At 45.1% G+C, this 23,918-nt stretch overlaps 1 protein-coding gene across 1 annotated transcript in view; it reads left to right on the top strand.

The window, feature by feature from the left end:
- Positions 1-947: 947 nt before the first annotated feature.
- ADGRF5 (adhesion G protein-coupled receptor F5) overlaps positions 948-23,918 on the top strand; it is a 99,123-nt gene continuing 76,152 nt past the window's right edge. Inside the window, exon 1 of the mRNA XM_054996617.1 lies at positions 948-1,169. The gene's annotated coding sequence lies outside the window, so the exon portion shown is untranslated. The remainder of the gene's footprint in view (positions 1,170-23,918) is intronic.

Below are 23,918 nucleotides of genomic sequence, written 5' to 3'. Positions count from 1 at the left end.
TCCTTCTTCAGAGTAAAATATAGCTGTCAAGTCAGCTAGATACTTTTGGAACAGGAAACTTGTACCCTGAGAAAAGAAGAAGTATATTGCATTGTATATCTCAGAATAGACTGCTTGAAAGCTAATGAAACTGCTGAATTAAGAGAATTTGTCTGGATTTATGCTGCACTAAGAAAAGGTCATGTCTGGGTCAATTGATTCTGATGATGAAGCTAAAATATTGTAAACTTGTAATCAACTATGTACCACATGCTATGTGATGTAAGCAAGCTTGACTATTTCAGCATCTGAACTCTCTCTATTCGAGGCTCAGAGATTTTGAAGAGATTTTGAAGTGATATGATATCACATCTGAGCCAGCCGGCTTAATAAATTTTCCTTCTAGAAATTCTGTTTGGTTTCAAGTCCTTGGGCAAATCCCTAGTCCTGCTACAAGACAACAAACATCCCAAAACCAATAAGCAGCAACTTGTTTCTACTGCAGCCAGCTAACCAGAAGAGAACATGCCTGGCCTGATCCTGCTCAGCTGGAGCCACAGCTACTGAAGTCTAGCATGGCAGGCAAGATGTGAAGTTCGACAGCTGAAGACATAGAAGCAGGAGCTTGTAAAGAAGGTGGCAAGTGGCAACCCGACTAATCAGCCCTGTTAATAATTCACAGGAAAAGCTGAACAGAAGCTTTTTGTTCGTTTCCCAAAACACCAAGTATTTCTGACTAGCAACATTATTAGAAGGTGTGATGTAGCTGTGTTGCTCGGACACAGCAGACAGCTACGGAAGGTGATGCACAGCCAAGCTGACCCTTTGGCTGCTTTGCTTTGCTTTCGAACGCCCGTCCAAAGGCTTTGTTTACTGAAGCCCTGCCCAGGCATCTGGCTGCTGACATCCTTATGGGCTACAGGAAAGGGTGGGGTGTGGGGGTCGGGAGGAGGTATTTCTGTTGATTTATCCGGCACACTTGAAAACTTACCCTCACCCTCTCAAATATTCTGCTGATTTGCCAGGAATCCTGTGCTTAACACAAAATAATCCGGCTGGTTTGGGAACGCTGCAGAGGATTTTATGAGAAGGCGAGAAGCCAGAAGGCGCGCAAGGGTTGGAGTATATTGGATGGGACTCCCAACAACTTAGTTGGATCTAGATGAGATTGGACTCGGCTTGACCTTCAGGTAAGGACTCGGAAAGTAACGGTAGTTAAGCGTGACTTTAGAATATGGGAAAGGAGACGGTCTAGTGAGATTCTCGTACTGCAGTTGGAATTCTTGACTTTTGGCACTAGCGTGAAACTCGTCTCAAAATATTCTCAAGGACGGGCACCGTGAAGGAGATGGTTGTTACAGTTTGGGGAAGCAAACTGAATTGCTTATTACGGTCACAGACCAGCAAGACGTAACATAAATTAGCAAACATATTTTTTTAGGAATCCGATGCAGAGAAGATATAAAAAGAGAAAATATAATTCATTAAATCGTCAATGAACTACAGTCGACTCTAGCAATTGTGCAAAACTTGACAACACTGTCCCAGGCTTAAGATCTGCAAGAAGAAAGGATGCATACTATTCCTCCAGTCTTCCAGATGGGCTGGGGAGCTGTACTCTTTCTGAGTAAAATTACAATCTTGCTGGTTATTCATCTCTGTAGGAAGAGAAAAGATTTCAGAAGAGAAAAGCTTGTTGGTGGGATTACGCTGTATTAATAAAAAGTATGCCATAACATTCAATATTTATGTCCACTCTGCCTAATATGCTTATGGCTACTCTGCCTAATATACTGCCCAATATCCTAAAAAATCAGGATTTTAGGACTAATCTCAAAAAATCAGGGTACTGTATTATTGTTTGAACCTGGGAATATCCCAGATATTGCAACCACCTTTTATTGTAATTTTCAGCAAAAGACATTCTTTTCAGTTTTATATTTTAATAGTTTGCTCCTTTTGAGTTACCGTGAAAGACGGTGCTTCTGCACTTAGCTGATTTCGTGGGTTTTGAACACATACTTTTTTTGCTTTTACGCCTTTCCTCTTTTCAGTGTCTCAACTTAGCAGAGAAGACCTCAAAGATATCCCTGGGGGAGCAAACTGGTGTCCTGTAATTGGAATTTCATTGGACATTCCCTGACATCCAATAACATCCTCTAGTTCCCAGCACTCTAGTTCCCATCTTCTAGTTCCTGACACTTTGCTTGCTTAATAAAGCATCTTGCCTTCATGGTCACTTATTTAAGCAAAGGGATCTGGGAATCAAGAGTGCTGTACCCAGTTTCATATTGAACCGTACAGTAATATATATCTTGAAATGAACCTACCGTATTTTCAATGTCATCCTAAACAGGTCTGTTCAGTGGGGCTTACTCCTAGGGATTGCATTCTTTGTCGAGTATGATTCAGATTTCAGCTGAAAAATGTTACAAGCGATGCAGAGCTGCCCCCTTGCCATATCGCCTTCTCTCTCTTCCTCATAGGCCCTATTATGCAATATGTGTGCCACGATGCCATCACACTTTGTGTATCCCTGCCTCCTTCTCTCTGGGTCATTGTTGGTGGCAAGAGTATGAAGATGTACAGAATCTTTGGAACTTCCACTCTTACATTTAAAAGAAAATACGTTTTTAGTTCCCACGCCTGGAATTCAAGGGCTTAGACTATCCAAATGATCCCAAACAAAAGTGAGTAGATTCTACTAATCAAGCAGCTCTATCTGGGCATCCTGGAGAATTCTCAGCCTATTTCCTCCACCCCAAATGTTGGTTTCTCCTGAATGTCAGTCTTTACCAAAAGCATTCCAGATTGGTATAGTAGTTAAGAGCAGCAGGACTCTAATCTGGAGAGCCAGGTTTGATTCCCTACTCCTCCACTTGAGGCCAGCTGAGTGACCTTGGGTCAGTCACAGCTTCTAAGAGCTCTCTCTTCCCCACCTACCTCACATGGTGATTGTTGTGGGGATAATAACAACATACTTTGTGAACTTCTCTGAGTGGGTGTTAAGTTGTCCTGAAGGGCAGTACATAAATCGAATGTTGCTGCTGTTGTTATTTTGACACTGAAGTGAAAATGAGGGGAATGAAGAAAGTTCTGCACACATGTGCATCTGTGGTACAGCAATGTTATCGTGTTTAATATTTTAAGCCTCTTGGTTTTGAATGATGGCACCGTCCGTCATAAATCCTACAAACCAAGTAATACAAGTAAGTAGGTCTGCAAACTGCAGGTTGTGAAATTCCTGGAGATTTGGGGGGTGGAGCCTGGGGAGGACTGGGTTTGGGAATGGGAAGAACCTCATCTGGGCATAATGCCACAGAGTCCACAATGCAGGGCTTTTTTTCTGGGGAAAGAGGTGGTGGAACTCAGTGGGTTGCCCTTGGAGAAAATGGTCACATGGCTGGTGGCCCCGCCCCCTGATCTCCAGACAGAGGGGAGCTTAGACGGGGGCGGGGCCACCAGCCATGTGACCATTTTCAAGAGGTTCCGGAACTCTGTTCAACCACATTCCTTCTGGAAAAAACCCTGCCGTAATGCTTCCCAAACAGTTGTTTTCTCCAGTGGAACTGAACTGCCGCCTGGAGATCGGTTGTAATTCTGGGAGATTGCCTGGAGGTTGGCAAAGTTACCAGTAAAAAGTCCAGTAGCACCTTTAAAACTAACCAGCTTTATTGTAGCATAAGTTACCAGTGACACTTGGCTCACTTATTTCCTTCAGGAATGTATAATAATTTGGGCTTGGACAGGCGTAGTACTCCAACGGCTCCCTGAGTGACGCTTTGGCTGCCTTCCATTTCCCTCTTCAAATATAACAATTAAGTGCTGTCAAGTCACAACTGACTCATGAAACCTCATAGAGTTTCCAAGGCAAGAGATAAGCAGAGATGGTTTACCCTGGCCTTCCTTTGCCTAGCAGCAACCTTGGTAGTCTCCCATCCAAGTACTGACCAGGGCTCACCCTACTTAACTTTCAAGGTCTGGCAAGACCAGGCTAGTTTGGGCCATTTCTGTATCCAGTTAATAAAACAGGAGACCTGTGGGACCTTATATTTATTTATTTGATTTCTAGCCCTCCCTCCCTGCAAGCGGGCTCAGGGTAGGTTACAGCAGAATATAAATACATTTAAAATCACAATAAAACCACATTATCACAGTGATCATAAGATACAGTTCCCAACATAGCGGTACATACCATCCACCCTTGCCAATGGTGCGGGGGGAGGGAACAGCCGTTTTGGTCACCTTATGACTCATGTGGGGGGTCCAAGATGACTATACAGCCCCCTCCCTGACAGAAGACCAGTAGGGAGGCTCACCAGATGGGCGAGAGAGGACTGTAAACTAAATATGAGCAGTCAGTGTGATGCGGTGGCAAAAAAGGCTAATTCAATCTTGGGTTGTATCAAAGGGGCCATAGCATTGAAATCACAGGAGGTCATAGCCCCTCTCTATACTGCCTTGGTCAGGCCACACCTGGACTATTGTGTGCAGTTCTGGAGGCCTCACTTCAAAAAGGATGTGGACAAAATCGAGAGGGTGCAGAGGAGAGCGACAAGAATGATCAGGGGTCTGGAGACTGAGCCCTACGAGGAAAGGCTGAGGGCCTTGGGAATGTTTCGTTTGGAGGAGGTTGAGGGGGGACATGATTGCTCTCTTTAAATATTTGAAAGGCTGTCATTTGGAGGAGGGCAAAGAGCTGTTCCAGTTGGCAGCAGAGGGTAGGACGCGAAGCAATGGGCTAAAACTACATGCACAAAGGTACCGGCTGGATATTAGGAAAAACTTTTTCATGGTCAGAGTAGTTCAAAAGTGGAACCAGCTGCCTAGGGAGGTGGTGAGCTCCCCTTCACTGGCAGTTTTCAAGAAGAGGCTGGACGAATACTTGTCAGAGATGCTTTAGGCTGATCCTGCACTGGGCAGGGGGTTGGACTAGATGGTCTGTATGGCCCCTTCCAACTCTATGATTCTATGATTCTATGATTCTATATGAGACCAGTGCCAGTCATAAGCCTGGTGGAACATCTCTATCTTATAGGCCTGCTGAAAGGATAAGAGATTTTGGCGGGCCTGAGTATCTACAGTCAATGAGTTCCATCAGTTTGGAACCAGGACTGAACAGGCCCTGGCACTGATCGAGGCCAGTCGAGCCTCCCTGGGACCAGGGACCACCAGTAGGTGTTTATCAGCTGATCTAAGCACTCTTCCCGGTACGTCTGGCAAGAGACTATATTCCATCATAACCTTTTTTGAGAGTCAGGCCTCACTGTCAGATGCTCACAGTGTATATCTACTCTGCAGATGCATTTATATTAACAACAGAACAGCAAGAGGGGGCTGGATTAAAACCAGAACCAATCAAAAGAGGACTCCGTTCTCTCAGACCCGGTAACTGTTGTGGGATTCTTATACAATCTAATCCGAGAAAGGGCAGCCCGGAACAAGATACACAGACCCAACAGGCAATTACAGAGGTATGGCTCAACAATTATCCAGGTAGATTTCCCCGTGGCTTTTTTTTTGTAGACGCAAGAGCCACCTTTAGCCCCCAAGTAGCATCATAGGACCCTCTGAACTGCAAACACTGGGCATATCAGTCATGTGTTTAGCCCATGCGGGCTAAACAATCTTCTCCTTCCCTGAGAGCCAAGCTACAAGTGACGCCTTACACAGGTTGGACACTTGTCAGTTTGCCTCAAGTGTTGTTGGGAAATGTAGGCCTCCTAGTTTTACAGCTTGGCTCTCCATTACAGCTGCGAGACCAGGACGCCTACATTTCCCATCAAAACTTGAGGGAAGCTGACAAGTGTCCAACCTGTGTCAGGCGTCACTTGACCTCTCCCTCCTGCTCAGGGCGCCTCTCAGCATGGGCCGGTATTTATTTATTTGATTTACTTTACTAATACCCCACCTTTCTCCCCCAGGGGGACCCAAAGCGGCTCACATCTTTCTCCTCTCCTCCCTTTTACCCTCTCAACAATCCTGCGGGGTAGGCTAGGCTGAGAGTGGCCCACAGTCACCTAGTGAGAAACTGGATCTCGCAGATCCTAGCCTGACAATCTAACCACTACACCATACTGTTAGCAGATCCTTCCCAAATGCAGCAAAACAAAAAAAGCACCCAGTCGAGGGTTGCCAGCGCCGGGTAGGGAAATTCCTGGAGATTTGGGGGTGGAGCCTGGAGAGGGGAGGTTTTGGGGAGGGGAGGCTTTTCCTGCGAACGTCTCTCACATGAGTTCACCAGAGCAGTTTTCTAATGTCTGGATTAAAGGCGTGGGAAATTCTTCAAAGCAGGCTGCATTTCCTCTGATTGTTGAAGCACAAAGGGGAAAGAGCTGAAGTTCGGCTCCAGTTCCTGTCTCTTTAACCCGTTTGCCTTGATTGAAAACACAGCCCTCCAGTGTCACTGCTTGTGACAGGACGTTCTGCCTCAACAATAAACTCCCTCCTTTGCCTAATGAGGCATTATGTGTGTGTGATATGCCGACAAGTTGCCTCTGACCTATGGCGACCCTATGAAGGAAAGACCTCCAGAACATACTATCATTAATAGACTTGCTCAGATCCTGCAAACTGGAGGACGTGGCTTGAGTCAAGACATCTCGTTTTAGGTCTTCCTCTTTTCCTGCTGCCTTCCACTTTTCCTAGCATTATAGACTTTTCCAGAGAATCTTGTCTTCTCATGATGTGACCAAAGTACAATAGCCTTTTTGGAGGGGCATTTTAGCTTCTGGGGAGAATTCAGGCTTGATTTGATCTAGTACCGACTTAGTACACTAGTACCCCCAATAGTATAGATACGGCCATAAACAACTGCCGTTCTTTTCAGTCTTTGGCATGTACTCATTTTTTTTTTGGCTGTCCGTGGTAGCCACAAAACTCTCCTCCAGCACCACATTTCAAATGAATCAATTATAATACGCCTGGAAACGGAGAGGTCTATTTAGTAACACATCTAGGCAGGGCTTTTTTTCTGGGGAAAGAGGTGGTGGAACTCAGTGGTGGAACTCAGGACCCCACAATGATGTCACTTTAGGTCAGCTGGAACAAGGGGGGAGTTTTTAAAAGTTTAAATCGCCCTTGTCAAAAATGGTCACATGGCTGGTGGCCCCGCCCCCTCATCTCCAGACAGAGGGCAGTTTAGATTGCCCTCCGCGCCGCTCCAGCGGCGTGGAGGGCAATCTCAACTTCCCTCTGTCTGGAGATCAGGGGGTGGGGCCACCGGCCATGTGACCATTTTCAAGAGGTGCCGGAACTCCGTTTCACCACGTTCCAGCTGAAAAAAAGCCCTGCATCTAGGTCAACATATTAACAAGAAATGGGCTGCACTTCATCTTAGTTGACTGACAGCCATGCTAAACTGATCACTGACCTTCGATTCAAGTCCAGCGGCACCTTAAAGAAATCCTATTCTGTTGTCCTTTTGTAGATTTCCTACTTGCCAGTGCACTCATATGTGTGTGCATGTGGCAATCGACTTACGGCGACCTCAGCAAGGGGATGTCAAGGCAAGTGAGAAGCAGAGGTGGTTTGTCCCTGCCTTCCTCTGCAGAGTCTTCCGTGGTGGTCGCCCATCCAAGAACTGACCCTACTTAGTTTCCGAGATCTGACAGGATCAGGCTATACTATGCTGCCTTTCCTCCGCTCTCATATGCACCCCCATGACAAGGATAAAAAATTAGAGACACTGAAGGGACAAATAGGCCACTTAATCTTACCCCTGTTCCGAGACATGGTGTTCTCTTGTACCTTAAATACTCGTAACAAACAATTCTCCGGCTTTCAATGTTCCTGTCCAAATGATGTCTCTGTATGATTCACATCCAACAATTTAATGATCATTTGAAAGAAGGAATTGATGGATCTAGGGAGGTGCCTAGAAAAAAACAGGTAGATGACCCTTCAAATATAACACTTTCCATGCAATACACATGCATCTACAATAATAATCCAAATTCTTCAAATTGGAACTCTCCAATCCAGTACAATGGACAAATGCTCAGGATTTTTCAATGATGTATACATGCATAATAAAACCAGAACATCCGGGATGACTCAGGTCTGAAGCTTCAGAGAGGTTATCATCAGTATGCTGTTGATACCCAACTCTGTCAATAAACAAACCTCTGGAAGCGCCTGTCTCTGCTGGACTGCTGCCACGTAGTTGTTGGAAATGACATCCATATCAAGCAGAGGAGATGCTGGTTGGGCTGATGTGCTGGAGGGAATCGTGCTGCCTGTTTTAGAGGGGTTGGATCTTGCTTTCAGTGGTGTGATATTTCTGGGTCTGCTGATAGGCTAATCAAATGAGGAATGGCCTAAAGTGGCTTTGATATGTGGTGAGTAAAACATCTCAGACAACAGGTCTCTGCACTTTGTTAAAGTCATGTGATCTTAGGGCAAGTCCTCAAACTACTACTTCTATAACACCACAAGGGAATGTATCTAATTTATAAATTGTCTCTCTACAGCTGGCTTAGGAGTCCTTTGGCAGAAAAACTGGTGGATGTGATGAATGAAAGTACTTCTTTTATTCCTTACAATGAAAGTTCTCCTGCCCCCTCTGACTGCTACTGCTCAGCTGGGCTGCAGGAGAAAAGTGCCAGGTAAAACGGGGTGGTGAACGATGTCATCTGGCACAATGACGCCACTACCAGTGCAACCCACAAGTGATGTCATTGCATTTCCTGTGCAACCTGGAAATGATGCCATCACATTGGGTGACCCTCTATCATTCACCAAAAGTTCTATGTTTTACAGTTTGGTGTAGTGGTTAAGAGCGCAGGACTCTAATCTGGAGAGCCAGGTTTGATTCCCCACTCCTCCACTTGAAGCCAGCTGGGTGACCTTGGGTCAGTCACAGCTTCTACCTCTCTCAGCTGCACCCACCTCACAGGGTGGTTGTTGTGGGGATAATAATATCATACTTTGTAAACCACTCTGAGTGGGCATTAAGTTGTCCTGAAGGGCTGTATATAAATCGAATGTTGTTATTGTTGTTGTTGTTGAAGGACCACCTCTCACTGTGCAAACCTGTGTGGCCCTTTTGTTCATCTCTACGAGGTCCTTTTGTCTTTTCACTTAGTTAGATCTGCCCCCAACCGGTCTTGTGATTTTACATTGGAATTTCCCCTTGTGCAACAGTTTTCTAGAATATGTTATACATACTCCACCTCTTCCTGGTTTTTAGGAAACTGTTCGGAAACAAACGGAACATTGAAGTAACATATGATATTTTCACTGAGCTGCTTGGGCAACTGAGTTAAAGGCTGTTTTGCTGTGTGTCTGCAGTTTTGTGATGTTTTTGTGTTAATTTTTGGTTGGTACCAGCTGCAATCCTAAAAACACTTTCCTAGGAGTAAGTCCCAATGAATAAAATCGGACTCTGTTATAAGCAGGGCTTTTTTTCAGGGGGAACACGGGGGAACGGAGTTCCGGAACCTCTTGAAAATGGTCACATGGCTGGTGGCCCCGCCCCCTGATCTCCAGACAGAGGGGAGTTGAGATTGCCCTACGCGCCGCTTAGCGGCGCAGAGGGTAATCTAAACTCCCCTCTGTCTGGAGATCAGGGGGCGGGGCCACCAGCCATGTGACCATTTTCTCTGAGGGCAACCCACTGAGTTCCACCACCTCTTTTCCCAGAAAAAAAGCCCTGGTTATGAGTAGACCCGTTTAGCATTGTTCCCACAATATTTTAAAATGATGGTGTGGGGTTTTGTAAGCCACCTTGAGCTCCCATGAGCACAAAGGGGGGGGGAGAAAAGTTTGTGAATTTTTAATTTTTGCTGTCAACTAGATATGGAATAAGACATACAAGACAGGCACTGGGAATTCCAGACCTAACCTTTGCCACTTCTATAAGGACCCTGATCTTTTGTAGGAAATATCTCAAATGAAAACTCTATAACTTGCTAGAAAGTCATAATCACACAAGTACCGTCTTACTGTAATCTGTTACCCTGAGCCTCTTTGTTTTAAGGCCAAAGTAAACATGGCAGAGAATTTCCCCCGACCTTTTTAAAAATGAAAAGTTGCCCTGGGAAACCGTTTTAAACTCAGCCATCTAAAATCCTCCCCTTGCCCCCAAGCTGTTTAAACAATTCTTGCAGAGTTCTAATGGAATCCAGATTTTTGTATGCCCTTGGGATTTACCCAGGCAAGGCAGTGCTTCCTTTGATTGTTAAAATGCAGAGCAAATCTTTCAGCATTCCTGAACATCCTACTTCAGCTCAATCATATCATTAAAAAAAAATCTCCATTTGAAATTCCTTTATATGTCCAGCAAGATGTTTTGTTTTCTTCATTCTATTTTTCTTCCTTTCAAAATGGATTCACAGCTACTTCATACCACCCTGGACACCTGCTGGAAAAGGTATTGATGGTATCTGGGTTGAGTTTTCCTAATCTGTGATGCAGCCATTCGCTTGCTTTCCTGTGCGGTCAAATCCTAGTATTTTTTTCTCAATGTGTGCCCATATTTTATCACACCGCCGAACATTGTTTGGACAGTTAATCAGCAGAGAGATGGTAAAATCGGACGCAGCTTGATTAATTGGGGTCTGGACTGAGATCTGAAGAAACCACACAACTGTTTCCCTGTCTTCACGAGCAGATGGGCTTCCAGGCCTCCGAGGGCTGCCAGGACACCTCCCACCAGCCGCTCTCATTTCCTGCAGCTGCTTGGAGAGGCAGTGGTAGTCACCTTTATGTGCACCACGATGTCACTTCTGGGCAAAATCCAGAAGAACTCTATGATTAGCATAGAGTTTCTGGCAATTTCTAGAGCTACCCAACCTCACTTCTGGATTTTCTACAGGAGTGATGTCATGGCACACATGATAGGGCTGAATATAGGGTTGCTGGTGCCTGATGACATCATCATGCAGGGGTGGGAGGCGTGCCACCCATGCGGCAAGCTGCCCGCCCCAGCCCCTGGTGCGCCATGGAGCTGGTGGCGGCATCAGCGTTGTGCGCTAGGGCGGCCAGCTTGCTGTGCAGGTGGCTGAGCGCAGGGCTAGGAGGCCCTCCACGCAGTTTGCCTGCCCCACAGCCCTGTGCCGTCTGCACAGCAAGCCAGCCGCCCCAGTGCATGGTGCGCCACGGAGCTGGCAGCGGTGGCACGGGCATGTGCTGGGGCGGCTGGCTTGCCGCACAGGCGGCTAAGTGCAGGGCTAGGAGGCCCTCTGTGCGATTTGCCTGCCCCACTGCCCTGTGCTGCCCGCGCAGCAAGCCGACCGCCCCAGTGCATGGTGCGCTGTGGAGCTGGCGGCAGCAGCGTGGGTGTGTGCTGCAGCAGCTAGCTTGCCACACAGGTGGCTGAGTGCAGGGCTGGGAGGTCCTGCGCGTGCGGCAAGCCTGCCGCCCCATCAGCAGGGCAGGCGAGGGCCTCCCAACCCTGTGCTCAGCCTCCCACACAGCAAGCCGCAGCATGCTCCCGGCAGCTGGCAGCCGCACCCGGCACCCCCTTTTTATTTTGAAAATTTTTTTATTGGGTTAGAATCCATTATTTTTTACATTACATTCAATTATCCCCAATTTTTCATTTCTAACCCCCTCCCTTTCCCCCCCTTTTATTGACTTCCAACAGCTTTCCAACCCCTTGTCCCTTTTCCCTTACTTCAATTTAATTTCTCTATCTAAAACAAATATATATTCTCCTTTATTCTAAGCAGTACATCCTTAACTATTTTTAATATTCTATGCCTAAACTGTAAGTCCTTGTTTCCATCTTGGATAAACAATTTATCCCAATTTCTATAATTCAGATATTTCTATAAACCATCATACATTCATTTAAGTCAAACAATTTAACTTATACTCCATATATTGTTATCTTCTTATAATAGTTCTTCAATATAATTCAGTATAACTCTCATCATATAGTCAATCAATTTGACTCATCTTTAACCTTAGACATTCAGTTTGGCATTATACAGATCATACCAAAGAAAGAAAATATTATTGGTTACTCAATCCTTATATTTAAACCTTATAATTAATTATTTTCTATCAATGTTCTATTTGTTAACCTTCATATATCTATATATATATCCATCTATTAATCTAACTGCTTATAAATTCACTTTTATCTCTTCCCCCCCCCCCCCCCCGGTAAAGTCACCCTCCTCTGCACTTTGTTATACATCAGTAGTTCTCAAACTGCCACAGTTTTCCTCCCACCTCCCATTTCTTCTCCAAATATTGTTTCAGCTTCTCCCAATCTGTGTTAAACTGCCCTGAGTCCAGATTTCTCAGTTTTCTTGTCATCTTGTCCATTTCAGCCATATACAGCAATTTGTAAATCCAATCTTCAGTGGTTGGTACTTCTTGTACTTTCCATTTTTGCGCGTACAAAAGTCTAGCCGCTGCCGTCATATAAAATATCAATGTCCGATGATGGGCTGGAATTCCCTCCATTCCCAAGTTTAGTAGCAGGAGTTCTGGGTTCTTATTAATTTGAAATTGTAAAATTTCACTCATTTCCCTTATTATTTCCGCCCAGTACTGCCTAGCTACCTCACACGACCACCACATATGGTAGAGGGAGCCCTCATGCTTCCTGCATTTCCAGCATTTATTAGAAGTGTTCAAATTCCCTAGCGCAATTTTCTTTGGTGTCATGTACCAACGATAAATCATTTTGTAAATGTTCTCTTTAATGCTAGTACATGTCGTTATCTTCATTGTAGTCTTCCACAAGTATTCCCATGCCTCCATTGTTATTTCTTTGTTAAAGTTTATAGCCCATTTCACCATTTGTGTTTTAACTGTCTCATCCTCAGTATACCATTTCAACAGTACTTGGTATACCTTGGATATTCTTTTCTTGTCCTCTTTAAGAATGGTCTGCTCTAGTTCCGAATTCTCTATTCGTATGCCTCCCTTTACAGAGTCCGAATTATATAAGTCTCTGATCTGTCTATACTGGAACCAATCATAATGAGGTGATAGTTCCTCTTGCGTCTTTATTCTGAGTTTAGATAGTTCAATTCTAGTTATTTCTTTATAAGTTAAACATTGTTGTTCATTATCAACAACTCTCGGGTCTATCACCTCATATGGAACTACCCACAAAGGAGTTCCTTCTTGTAAATAAATTCTGTACTTCTTCCAGATTGTATATAGACTTCTCCGTATATAATGATGCAGGAACATCGAGTTGACCTTTACTTTATCATACCATAGATATGCGTGCCATCCAAATATTTTTTTGTATCCCTCTAGGGCTAATAATTTCTTGTTCTTTAATATCATCCACTCTTTCAGCCACACTAGGCAGATTGCATCGTGATAGAGTCTCAGGTTGGGCAGTTGCATTCCGCCTCTTTCCTTTGCATCTTCTAAAACTTTCATTTTCACTCGAGGCTTCTTGCCTGCCCATACAAAATCTGATAATTTCCTCTGCCATTTTTCAAATTGTTTAGAGTCTCTGATGATTGGTATTGTCTGTAGCAAAAACATAACTCTTGGTAACACATTCATCTTAACTGCTGCAATCCTACCCAACCATGACAGATTCAGTCTATTCCATTTAATTAAGTCTCTCTCTATCTGAATCCATAGTTTTTCATAATTGTTTTTAAATAAGTCTATATTCTTTGCAGTCAGTTCAATTCCCAAATATTTCACCCTGCTTGTTACTACACAGTCCGTTATTTCCGTTAACAATTGTTGTTTCTGCTTAGTCATGTTTTTACATAATATCTTTGACTTCTTTTTATTAATATAGAAACCTGCCAAGTCTCCAAACTCCTTAATCTTATCAATCACTTTTGGCATGTTCTCCAGTGGGTCCTCTACGATTAACATTATATCATCCGCAAATGCTCTGACCTTGTATGAATAGTCCTTAATTTTTATTCCTCGAATTTCCTCGTCTTGTCGTATTTGTATCATCAGGATCTCCAATACTAAAATGAACAACAGTGGAGACAACGGGCAACCTTGTCTTGTTCCTTTACTAATAGTCAATTTCTTAGTCAATTCATCATTCACCACAATTGCTGCAGTCTGGTCTCTATAAATTTCCTTGATTGCTCTGATGAATCTTTCTCCCAGTTGTAGCTTTTCCATAGTGGCAAACATAAAATCCCAATTTAAATTGTCAAACGCCTTTTCAGCATCAACAAAGAAGAAACCAACCTCTTTGTCACAACGCTTATCATAATATTCAATAGCGTTAATCACTGTCCTTAAATTGTCTCTGATTTGTCTGTCTGGCAAAAAACCTGCTTGTTCCTCCTCTATGATTTCCGAGAGCCACCCCTTCAGTCTCTCCGCCAGTATCTTCGCAAAGATTTTATAGTCATTGTTAAGTAACGATATCGGTCTGTAATTTTTCACATTAGTCAAGTCTTGGCCCTCTTTTGGGATCAATGATATGTTCGCTTCACTCCAGGTATCTGGAATCCTTTGATCCCTTAAAACTCCATTGATCACCTCTTTTAGGAATGGTGCCAGTTCATTGGCCATTGTCTTATAAAATTTAGCCGTAAGTCCATCTGGCCCTGGCGCCTTTCCTAGATTTGCAGATTGTATTGCCTTACTTATTTCCTCATCTGTTACTTCACCGTTCAGTTTATTTCTCCAAGCTTCCGAGATTTCTGGAAGTTTCATTTTCTCCAAGTATAACGCTATTGATTCTTTCTTTACTTCTTTCTTATTGTACAGCCTAGCGTAGAATTTATAAAAGGCTCTACTAATGGTAGTCTGTTCCAAATACGTTTTGTTGTCTTCACAAATTTTGTTTATTATTTTCTTTTCCTTTCTCTTCTTCAATTGCCATGCCAGGTATTTCCCAGGTTTATTTGCACCTTCAAATGCTTTCTGATTCAATCTTTTAAGGTTCCACTCCAATTCTTTGTTACTCATTGCTGTCAGCTGTTCTTGAAGTATTTTAATTTCCTGAAATAGTTTCTTTTTCCCTGGTCCCGGCACCCCCTTTTTGGTGGTGCCAGGGGCAGGCTACCCCCTGCCTCCCCTTGATCTGGCCCTGATGATACTGCGCGTCCCCGTGCCCCTGCCCTCAATGCTCCTTATGCCCTCCCCAGTACTCAAAATGAAATCCTGTGTTTGGTGGGACCTTGCAAGCCAGAAATGCCACGATGCAGGATTTCAAGTTATCAGGATGAGGTCACGTTGTGCACCTTTCTAAGAGCAGAAGAAGTCGAATAAATTGGGTTGAATAAGCCAACACAGGTCACGAGAGTCAGTTTTTCTTGGCACAGAATTTGTAAGTGTAATGTGTACATAGAGTCACATGGCCACAGGTTAGGATGGCCAGCTCTGGGTTGGGAAATCCCTGGAGATTCTGTGGATGGATCCTAGAGAGGGCTGGGTTTGGGGAGGGGCGAGGCCTCAGCAGGGGATAATCCCATAGAGTCTCCCCTCCAAAGCAGACGTTTTCTCCAGGGGAACTGTTCTGTATGGCCTGGAGATCAGTTGACGCTCCAGAAGGTCTCCAGGCCTCATCTGGAGGCTGGCAACCCTACCCAGGGCTTTTTTTCTGGGAAAAGAGGTGGTGGAACTCAGTGGGTTGCCCTCGGAGAAAATGGTCACATGGCTGGTGGCCCCGCCCCCTATTTCCAGACAGAGGGGAGTTGAGATTGCCCTCCGCGGAGGGCAATCTCAACTCCCCTCAGTCTGGAGATCAGGGGGCGGGGACACCAGCCATGTGACCATTTTCAAGAGGTTCCGGAACTCCGTTCCCCCGCGTTCCCCCTAAAAAAAAGCCCTGACCCTACCACAGCTGGCTAGCTGGTGCTTAGAAGGCCACTGGGAAGAGTTTCAGAGTACCCAACCTTTCTAACCTGAGTGCCCAAACCCACTGCAATATCTACCTGTGAAGACGTTGGTGTGCCTGCAGACAAAAGAGAGGAGAGAGACAAAGGTAGTCTTGGACTAGGCGTTCAGGGGTCTTGGCTGTGCCACTTTGGGTAAAGAAGCATCCCTGTATACAGGCAAAATGGTCCGGCGTGCCTGTAGTTCAGCACACATACCACAGGTTGCCTATCCCTGCTCTAAGCCTTTTATTCTGCTCCAGGCGGGCCACTCTTTTCTTCCTAAGGACACAGAGAGGCATCCTGACCATTCAAGGCTGAGTTCACTCACTCCAGGACAGCTGCCAAGAGGAAACCCCAGTTTTACCATGTAGCAGAGCCGGATTTGTTACAAAGAGACTTCCTGGTATGTGGGTTGGGTGTTTCATGGCATGCGGCCCTTGTGTATGGCAGCTGTGGCTGGGGAGGGCATCAGGATCCATAGAGTGGGGTTGAAACATTGCTGTTTGGCCGGCAAACATCCCAGTGTGATCTGTAGCAGCAGCACAACACGATGGCCTGGCTCCACCTAAAGGGAGCCATTTGTGCCTAATCTGACATACTCATTTTGAAATTTGTGCCTAGGCTGACATACTCCTTTTGTAAGTTCGAGGAATGATTGTGTGTGGAAGGGGATGGGCATTCCCAGTGTGGGCCAACAGATGGACTGTCTCAGAGCCAAGCTACAAGTGATGCCTGACACAGGTTGGACACTTGTCAGTTTCCCTCAAGTTTTGATGGGAAATGTAGGCATCCTGGTTTTACAGCTTGGCTCTCCATTACAGCTGCAAGACCAGGACGCCCACATTTCCCATCAAAACTCGAGGGAAGCTGACAAGTGTCCAACCTGTGTAAGGCGTCACTTGTAGCTTGGCTCTCATTTGCTGTTTGTGAGAACCAATCTCATGGAGGTCCCACATCCAACGAATTTGGGCAACACAAACCTTTCTAATAGTGTTTTCCTGATGGGGGCATCAACCATCCACTGTTGCCTTGTCCTTTTCCCAGTAGATTCCTGATTTGTCCAGGAGTCAATGTCATTTGTGGGTTTTTGTTGCTTGTGAGAAACGGAATCTCCACCTTTGTGAATCGTCTTTGAGGTGCTCTTTTGGAATAAGCCCCATTTCTCAGCTTATCGGCCACCTCAGGAAAGCGCAGCAACTATTTGTTTTAAAAAATATATTGCTGCTATAACACTGACAATTAGCGCCGTTTCTGAGTCTCTGTACAAGAAACATCTTACCCAAGGACGCTCAAGTGTAGGGAGATGCAATGTTAGCTGGGAAGCGTAGTTTAAAAAGACTAAGGCTCTGTCAATTTCACCTCTCTTCATAGAGCTGGCAGAGATCTCTCCACAGAGGTTTGTTAATTTCATCCCTGCCTCCTGAAGGGCCCATTTCACCTCCCCTTCTTTGTGGTTCCCAAAGTGAAAATCTGAATATTGGGCTAGCTTCAAGTAAAACTAGGCTCCTCTGGTCTGAAATGCTATTGGGTAGTAAATTAGCAGCAGCCAATCGATTCTCTGGGATGCGGGCCAATTGCTGTTTGGTAAACAAGTTACCTTGTATGCAGGGCATGCAAATGAAGGATCCTAGTTGCATGCGTTCCTATTGGTGGGTCACTGAAAAGGGATGTAGTTTGGGTGTATATATCTGGCTCTTTTGGGAGCATGGTTGTTAATTGTATTTGTAATAAAGATGTTCTCATGAGTGGAAATCACTGCCTGGCTGTGGAAGGGAAGTGTGGGCCAACAGATGGACTGTCTCAGAGCCAAGCTACAAGTGATGCCTGACACAGGCTGGACACTTGTCAGTTTCCCTCAAGTTTTTGGCCCACTATGGGCCAAAATCACAAATTTAATAAGGACACTCACATGTAGGGAGATGCAATGTTAGCTGGGAAGTGTAGTTTAAAAAGACAGAGTCAAAGGCTCTGTCAATTTCACCTCTCTACATAGAGCTGGCAGAGATCTCTCCACAGAGGTTTGTTAATTTCATCCTCGCCGCCTGAAGGGTCCATTTCACCTCCCCTTCTGTGTGGTTCCCAAAGTGAAAATCTGAATTTGAGAAGGAGAGGGTGGAGCTTCTCACTAGAATTAGCTGTGACTAGGGTGCAGTCTTATTGAGGGAGGGGATTGGAAGCATGGGTTGAAGATTTGCTGTTTGATAGCAGTGTGGAGATGGGTGATACGACAGGTTGGATTGTGACAGCTTTTTCTTTTGATCTCACCTGGCCCCCCTTTTTAGCACAGCCCCCATCACACACAACTGTTCTTCACATAGATGCAGAGTTAGCCGAGTTAGTCTGTAGTAGCAAAATCAAAAAGAGTCCAGTAGCACCTTTAAGACTAACCAACTTTATTGTAGCATAAGCTTTCGAGAATCACAGTTCTCTTCGTCAGATGCATGGAGGGCAAGAAGAAACTGGTCAGATATAGAGGAGAGGGGAGGGCAGAGTAGATGCAAACAGTAGCTTCTGATATGGAGATCAGTTTGCTTCTGTTAAGGAAGTCAGTTACTTCTGATAATGAGATAACCATTCATAGTCTCTATTCAATCCCAGCTTGACTGAGTCAAATTTACATATGAATTTACATTTGGGAAATGGCTGGGAAATTCCTGGAGATTTGCGGGGGGGGGGGGGGAGGTGGAGCCTGGAGAGGGCAGAGTTTGGGGAAGGGAGGGGCTTCAGCCGGCTATAATGCCATAGAATCCACCTTCCAAGGCAGCCATTTTCTCCAGGGGAACTGATCTCCGTCACCTGGAGATCGGTTGTAATTTCAGGAGATCAGCCACCACCTGGAGGCTGGCAACCTCATTTCTGAGACCTTCTCAAAGCAGCTCACAGAATAAAACTCAATGAAACCATTAAAATTAACAACCATTTTTTATAAAAACCCCAGGAAATAAAACAGCTTAAATGATAGCATAAAATCCCAGTGCGTAAAACCTTCAGCAGCCAAAATGCTATGCATAACAATCCTCAAGGTCAGAAGCAAGTAAAAACTTGTAAGTTGTAAAAACAGTTCTGGACTGGGAAAATCCCGGAGCTCTGTAGGTGGAGCTTGGGGAGGGGAGGGGATGGAACTCAGTGGATCTCCTACCCTGACCTGGATGGTTCAGGCTATCCTGATCTCATCAGATCTTGGAAGCTAAGGAGGGTTGGCCATGGTTAGTAATTGGATGGGAGACCTCCAACAAAGACCAGGGTTGCAGAGGCAGGCAACGACAATCACCTCTTGCCTTGAAAAACTTATAGATTGCCGTAAGTCAAGCTGTTGTAATTAAAAAAGGATAAAGAACATCACCATTATATGGACAAAATTATCTTTGTTATATTTATCTTGAGCACATCCTGGAACCAGTTGGTTTGTAGGACTTTGTGACATAAGTTGTTATTATGCAGGGAACTTGGGTAGTGCCATTTTGTATTTGAAATCAATCTTCTGAGATTGTAATTATATATATTTACTAGCTTGATACCCGTGCTTCGCTATCGTATTTAACTACTTTAAATCCAGTTATAATATTTATGGCAGGCTCCACAGGGAGACTGGCAACCCTAATGAGCTTTTAAGGGGAAGACTGGGAGGTGCATTTTATTTCAGGACAACTTTAATGACTCCCAATAGCAACTGCATACTGTTTAGAATGTGGAAGGTGAGGACCAATCAGGCCGCAGATGCAAATGACCTCTGTGTTCCAACTATCTTGAGGCAGGGGGAATTGAAGTGTGGAATGTTGTGAACCCCAATCAGCCCGCATATGCAAATTGCCTTGAAAGACTGGCCCAATCAGGGAAGAGTGGCTGAGCTGGCAGTGGGTGGGACGCAAGCAGACAGCAGCCTGCCAGCCACATAGGCTTTGGGGAAACACATTTTACCTCTTTTTACCCCCTTAGGGGGCAAATTTCTTAAAATCCCTTCTTAGTTGGTGTTTACATCACAAAAGGAATGTTCTCAAATTTCATGTTTCTAGGTCCAGGGGTTTAGGCTGGGCATTGATGAGTCAGTCAGGACACGTGTCTTTATATATATAGATTGACGTATGATATTTATGAACATAGGATACAGTTTCATCTCGAGCAGTTTCACTTTGATTACACATGACTGTTTGATTGGATATTTCGTGTTAACTGATTTTGTCTCTGAGGGAGTTTTCTCTTGTTGTTATTGCCATCTTGGGGTACCAGGACAGCCTTTGTTTGTATATAGTGGTCCACCTGGATGGTGGCAAATTGAGTTTGGGCCTGGAGCCTAATGGAGAATAGGTTAGGTGCCAGGCACATGCCAATGGGGAGAACGTTATACAGGAGAGGTGCCACCACTGAAAAAGTTGTGGGTTACCATATCAGATGTGCATTATGTTGTATCCTCGCCAATGAATAAAACTATGCTTTTTTTTAAAAAAAAATGAAACTGGCTTTCATTACGTGTTGGGCACGGAGTATTATTTTGTACTTAGAGCTGGCGGTTGCTAGGCGTCACAGCATTAATATTTCATCGAGGAAGTAGCTTGAGCATCCACTGCTGAGTTCTATGCACGGCACGCTCTCTCTACACCTACATGACCCGCTCGACAGCTTCCTACCAAGTTTGCCAGGTCTGGCTGCCATGATGTCTTCTCAGCAACTTTGCTGACAATAACAGGAAAAAGGATTTAAAAGGTTAACAAGTTGCAATGAGCAAGAAGCATCCGGCCATTAGGCTTTCTAAGGACTTCAGAGCTCTGCCAAAGATCCAGCACGCGCTGTCCGGAGACCCTGGTGTCCAGCCACTGCACAACACTGAGGCAATATGCCAGAGGTCTTCAGGACTGGCATGTATGGTATCAGGAGTTACAGCCCTGCTGGCACTGGTACCCAAATGCCACGTGTCCTTAGTCAGCACTTCCCGAGTACAAGGAATAGAGACTTTCTCTCTAGCAGATGAGATGGCCAAAGGTCTTGTTCCTACAAAGTGCAGAATCCTGCAGTTTGCCTGTGGACTAGCGGGGAAAAGACAGCAGGATTTAACCCTCCCATCCCCACTCTGTTTTACAATTCGAAACTGGCTTTCCCACTGTGCTGTTAGCATGGAAGGGGGATACGAATCCTTTAAAGACAGTCTTTTTTCCTTTAAAGTGCAGAAGTAGAGGGGAGCTGGTGTCACTCAGCAATACCCTGCAGAGGGTGAAGGGTTAAACCCCCCTTTTCCTTCCCTGCATACCCTTGATGCAAACTGAAGTCGCACTGCCTGCCCTTTGCATTTGGGGAACGGAACAAGAAATGCATGATCCTCGTTTTGTTTTTTTCACCCTCAGAGTCTCTCTGTACAAGACAGCTGACACATGAAGGACATGTCGGGAGATGCAATGTTAGCTGGGAAGGGTAGTTTAAAAAGACAGAGCAGGTGGCAGGGCAAAGGCTTCACTATACACTGGAGCTGTGTGAAGGGGCTGTGAAGTGCCAGAAGGGAAACTTCAGCCTGTTATATCCTCCCCAGGTTGAAGCCTGGCTCTCGAAGGCAGCTGCAGTCCATTTCCATTCCTTGCTGCCCTCTAGTTGCCATCCCACACAGTTTGAGAGTGGTGAGATTGACAGAGCCTTCAGGGAGGTAAAGAAGTAATTCACAAACCCTCTGAGGAGCGATCTCCACCAGCTCTGTCTTTTTAAACTACGTTTCCCAGCTAACATTGAGTCTCCCGACACTTAACAAACACGAGCCAAGGCGTCTCGTGCAGAGAGACTCTCAGCCTGTTACATTAAAAACAATCTGGTGGCATTTCACTCCCTTGCCTTGCTAATGCAACCATAAAATGATAGGCAGTCCCTTCCTCTGACTTTGGCTGTTCATAAGCTAATTGTAAGTGTCAAGCTTCTAGCCACAGGATACATCTTCTATACCGGGGAACTCAATTCCCACTTGCATGTGACCCTGATACAGATCAAGGGAGGTGAGACTTCAGCCTCCTTTTCATGCCCTGAAAGAACCCTGGGAGTGCCGCTATTTGTAATGCTGGGTAAACCTACGAGTACCTCATCAGTACACACTGGAGGCAAGTAGCAGCCCTCCCAGGCCATTTCAGGTAAGGGAAAAGGTGCATGGGGAGGGAAACCCCAATTCATGTGCCATGTTCCCGATATGAATCAGTTCAGCCAAAAGGGTGGCTGGGAGTAAGTCTTCCACCTGCACACCTAGCAGTAAACCAGAGAATGCTGAATAACCCATCAAGTCAATTCCAGAAACATGAGTAATCCAAATAAAACCGATGTTCTTTAATGGATACACATAAGGTTCCTAATCAATACAGCATTCACATAAAAAAAATCATAAAATACCAAACTTGTTCTGATGAGTACAGAGAATCAATGCAAAAGGATATCAGAAATATTAACACTAAATAACTATTGAATTGTGCCCTTTCACTTGTCCTTCACAGGCCTTTTGGGAAACCATAACGTAGTATTTCCACTGAGTTTCAACAAGAAAAATAAATGTGCAGACTTCTTAAGATCCTCGTACCGCTTGATTCCTGCTACTGAAATATCCTGTCAAAAGACCAATTGTAATATCCATGGCAAACAATGTAATGGAATTCATAACTTTAAAAATCTGCTCCCCAAACACTTGGGTTTCATGCAGGGCTTTTTTTCAGCAGGAACGCGGTGGAACGGAGTTCCGGAACCTCTTGAAAACAGTCACATGGCTGGTGGCCCCGCCCCCTGATCTCCAGACAGAGGGGAGTTGAGAGTGCCCTCTGTGCCACCAAGCGGCGCGGAGGGCAATCTCAACTCCCCTCTGTCTGGAGATCAGGGGGCGGGGCCACCAGCCATGTGACCATTTTCTCCGAGGGCAACCCACTGAGTTCCACCACCTCTTTCCCCAGAAAAAAAGTCCTGGTTTCATGCATCAAACTTTAGTGCCAGTAAAGAAACAAAAAGCCTGCATCCAAGGTCCCATCCACCTCCCCCCCCCTATACAGGGAACTCTCACATCTAGTTTTTGATCTGCTTTTTGATATAGGAACACTCCGGGATGTATGGTCTTCAGATTTGTTGGTCAATGACACAAGGACTTTGAATCAGGTGTTCAGTCGTAGTTTTCTCCACAAGCAGGGCTTTTTTTCTGGGAAAAGAGGTGGTAGAACTTAGTGGGTTGCCCTAGGAGAAAATGGTCACATGGCTGGTGGCCTCACCCCCTGATCTCCAGACAGAGGGGAGTTTAGATTGTGGCGCGTAGGACAATCTAAACTCCCCTCTGTCTGGAGATCAGGGGGCGGGGCCACCAGCCATGTGACCATTTTCTCTGAGGGTGATTTAAATTTTTAAAAACTCCCCCCTTGTTCTAGCTGACCCAAAGTGCGGGTCCTGAGTTCCTCCACTGAGTTCCACCACCTCTTTCCCCAGAAAAAAAGCCCTGAGTATATTTGATGAATTGATAATATCCTGGTTCTAGTTCAGTGTTTACTTTAGTTGGGCACTCTGTTGATAAATTATTTGCTTTCCTCTTAACTCGTTGAGCCTCTGATTCACCCTGTTGTCTCTTGTCCCAATATTGTTACCTAAAAGGCTTGCCAAACAAGCAACGTGGCCTTGCTTCTCTTGAATGTTGAAAGCAAAGCAATTGACCGGTTCTCTGGCAAGCAGAATGTGCCCTAGAACTGGAAGCAGAGGGTTTCTTTAAAAAAAGAATTTGTCTATGTTCTTCCGGACAGCAAGACGGGTATCTTTACTTCCCCCCACCCAACATGTCACAACCGCTTGGGTGGAATAAAATTTCAGGGGGAGGGAGAATGCTCACACCATATTCAAGAGTGCTTCTAGTAAGGGCAGAGCTACACATTTCATGTATTTCCACCATTGCTCCATGCAACACCACTTGTGCGGGGGGAAAGGACTCCAAGGGGCAGATATTTCCCCTTCTATAATTGTGTGTCAATGCGGATGAAACATTCAAATGGTAAAGACAGTAAACATCTCCTTAACAAGATCAAGGAGTACAGTTTGGTTTAGTGGTTAAGTGTGGCGGGACTCTCATCTGGAGAACTCGGTTTGATTCCCCATTCTGCCACTTGAAGCCAGCTGGGTGACCTTGGGTCAGTCACAGCTTCCAGGAGCTCTCTCAGCCCCACCCACCTCACA

Source organism: Eublepharis macularius, chromosome 1, assembly GCF_028583425.1.
Source record: "Eublepharis macularius isolate TG4126 chromosome 1, MPM_Emac_v1.0, whole genome shotgun sequence".
In the NCBI taxonomy this organism is placed as follows: Eukaryota; Metazoa; Chordata; class Lepidosauria; order Squamata; family Eublepharidae; genus Eublepharis; species Eublepharis macularius.
The sequence above is the reverse complement of the archived record's forward strand: the minus strand, read 5'-3'. Positions and strand labels throughout refer to the sequence as shown.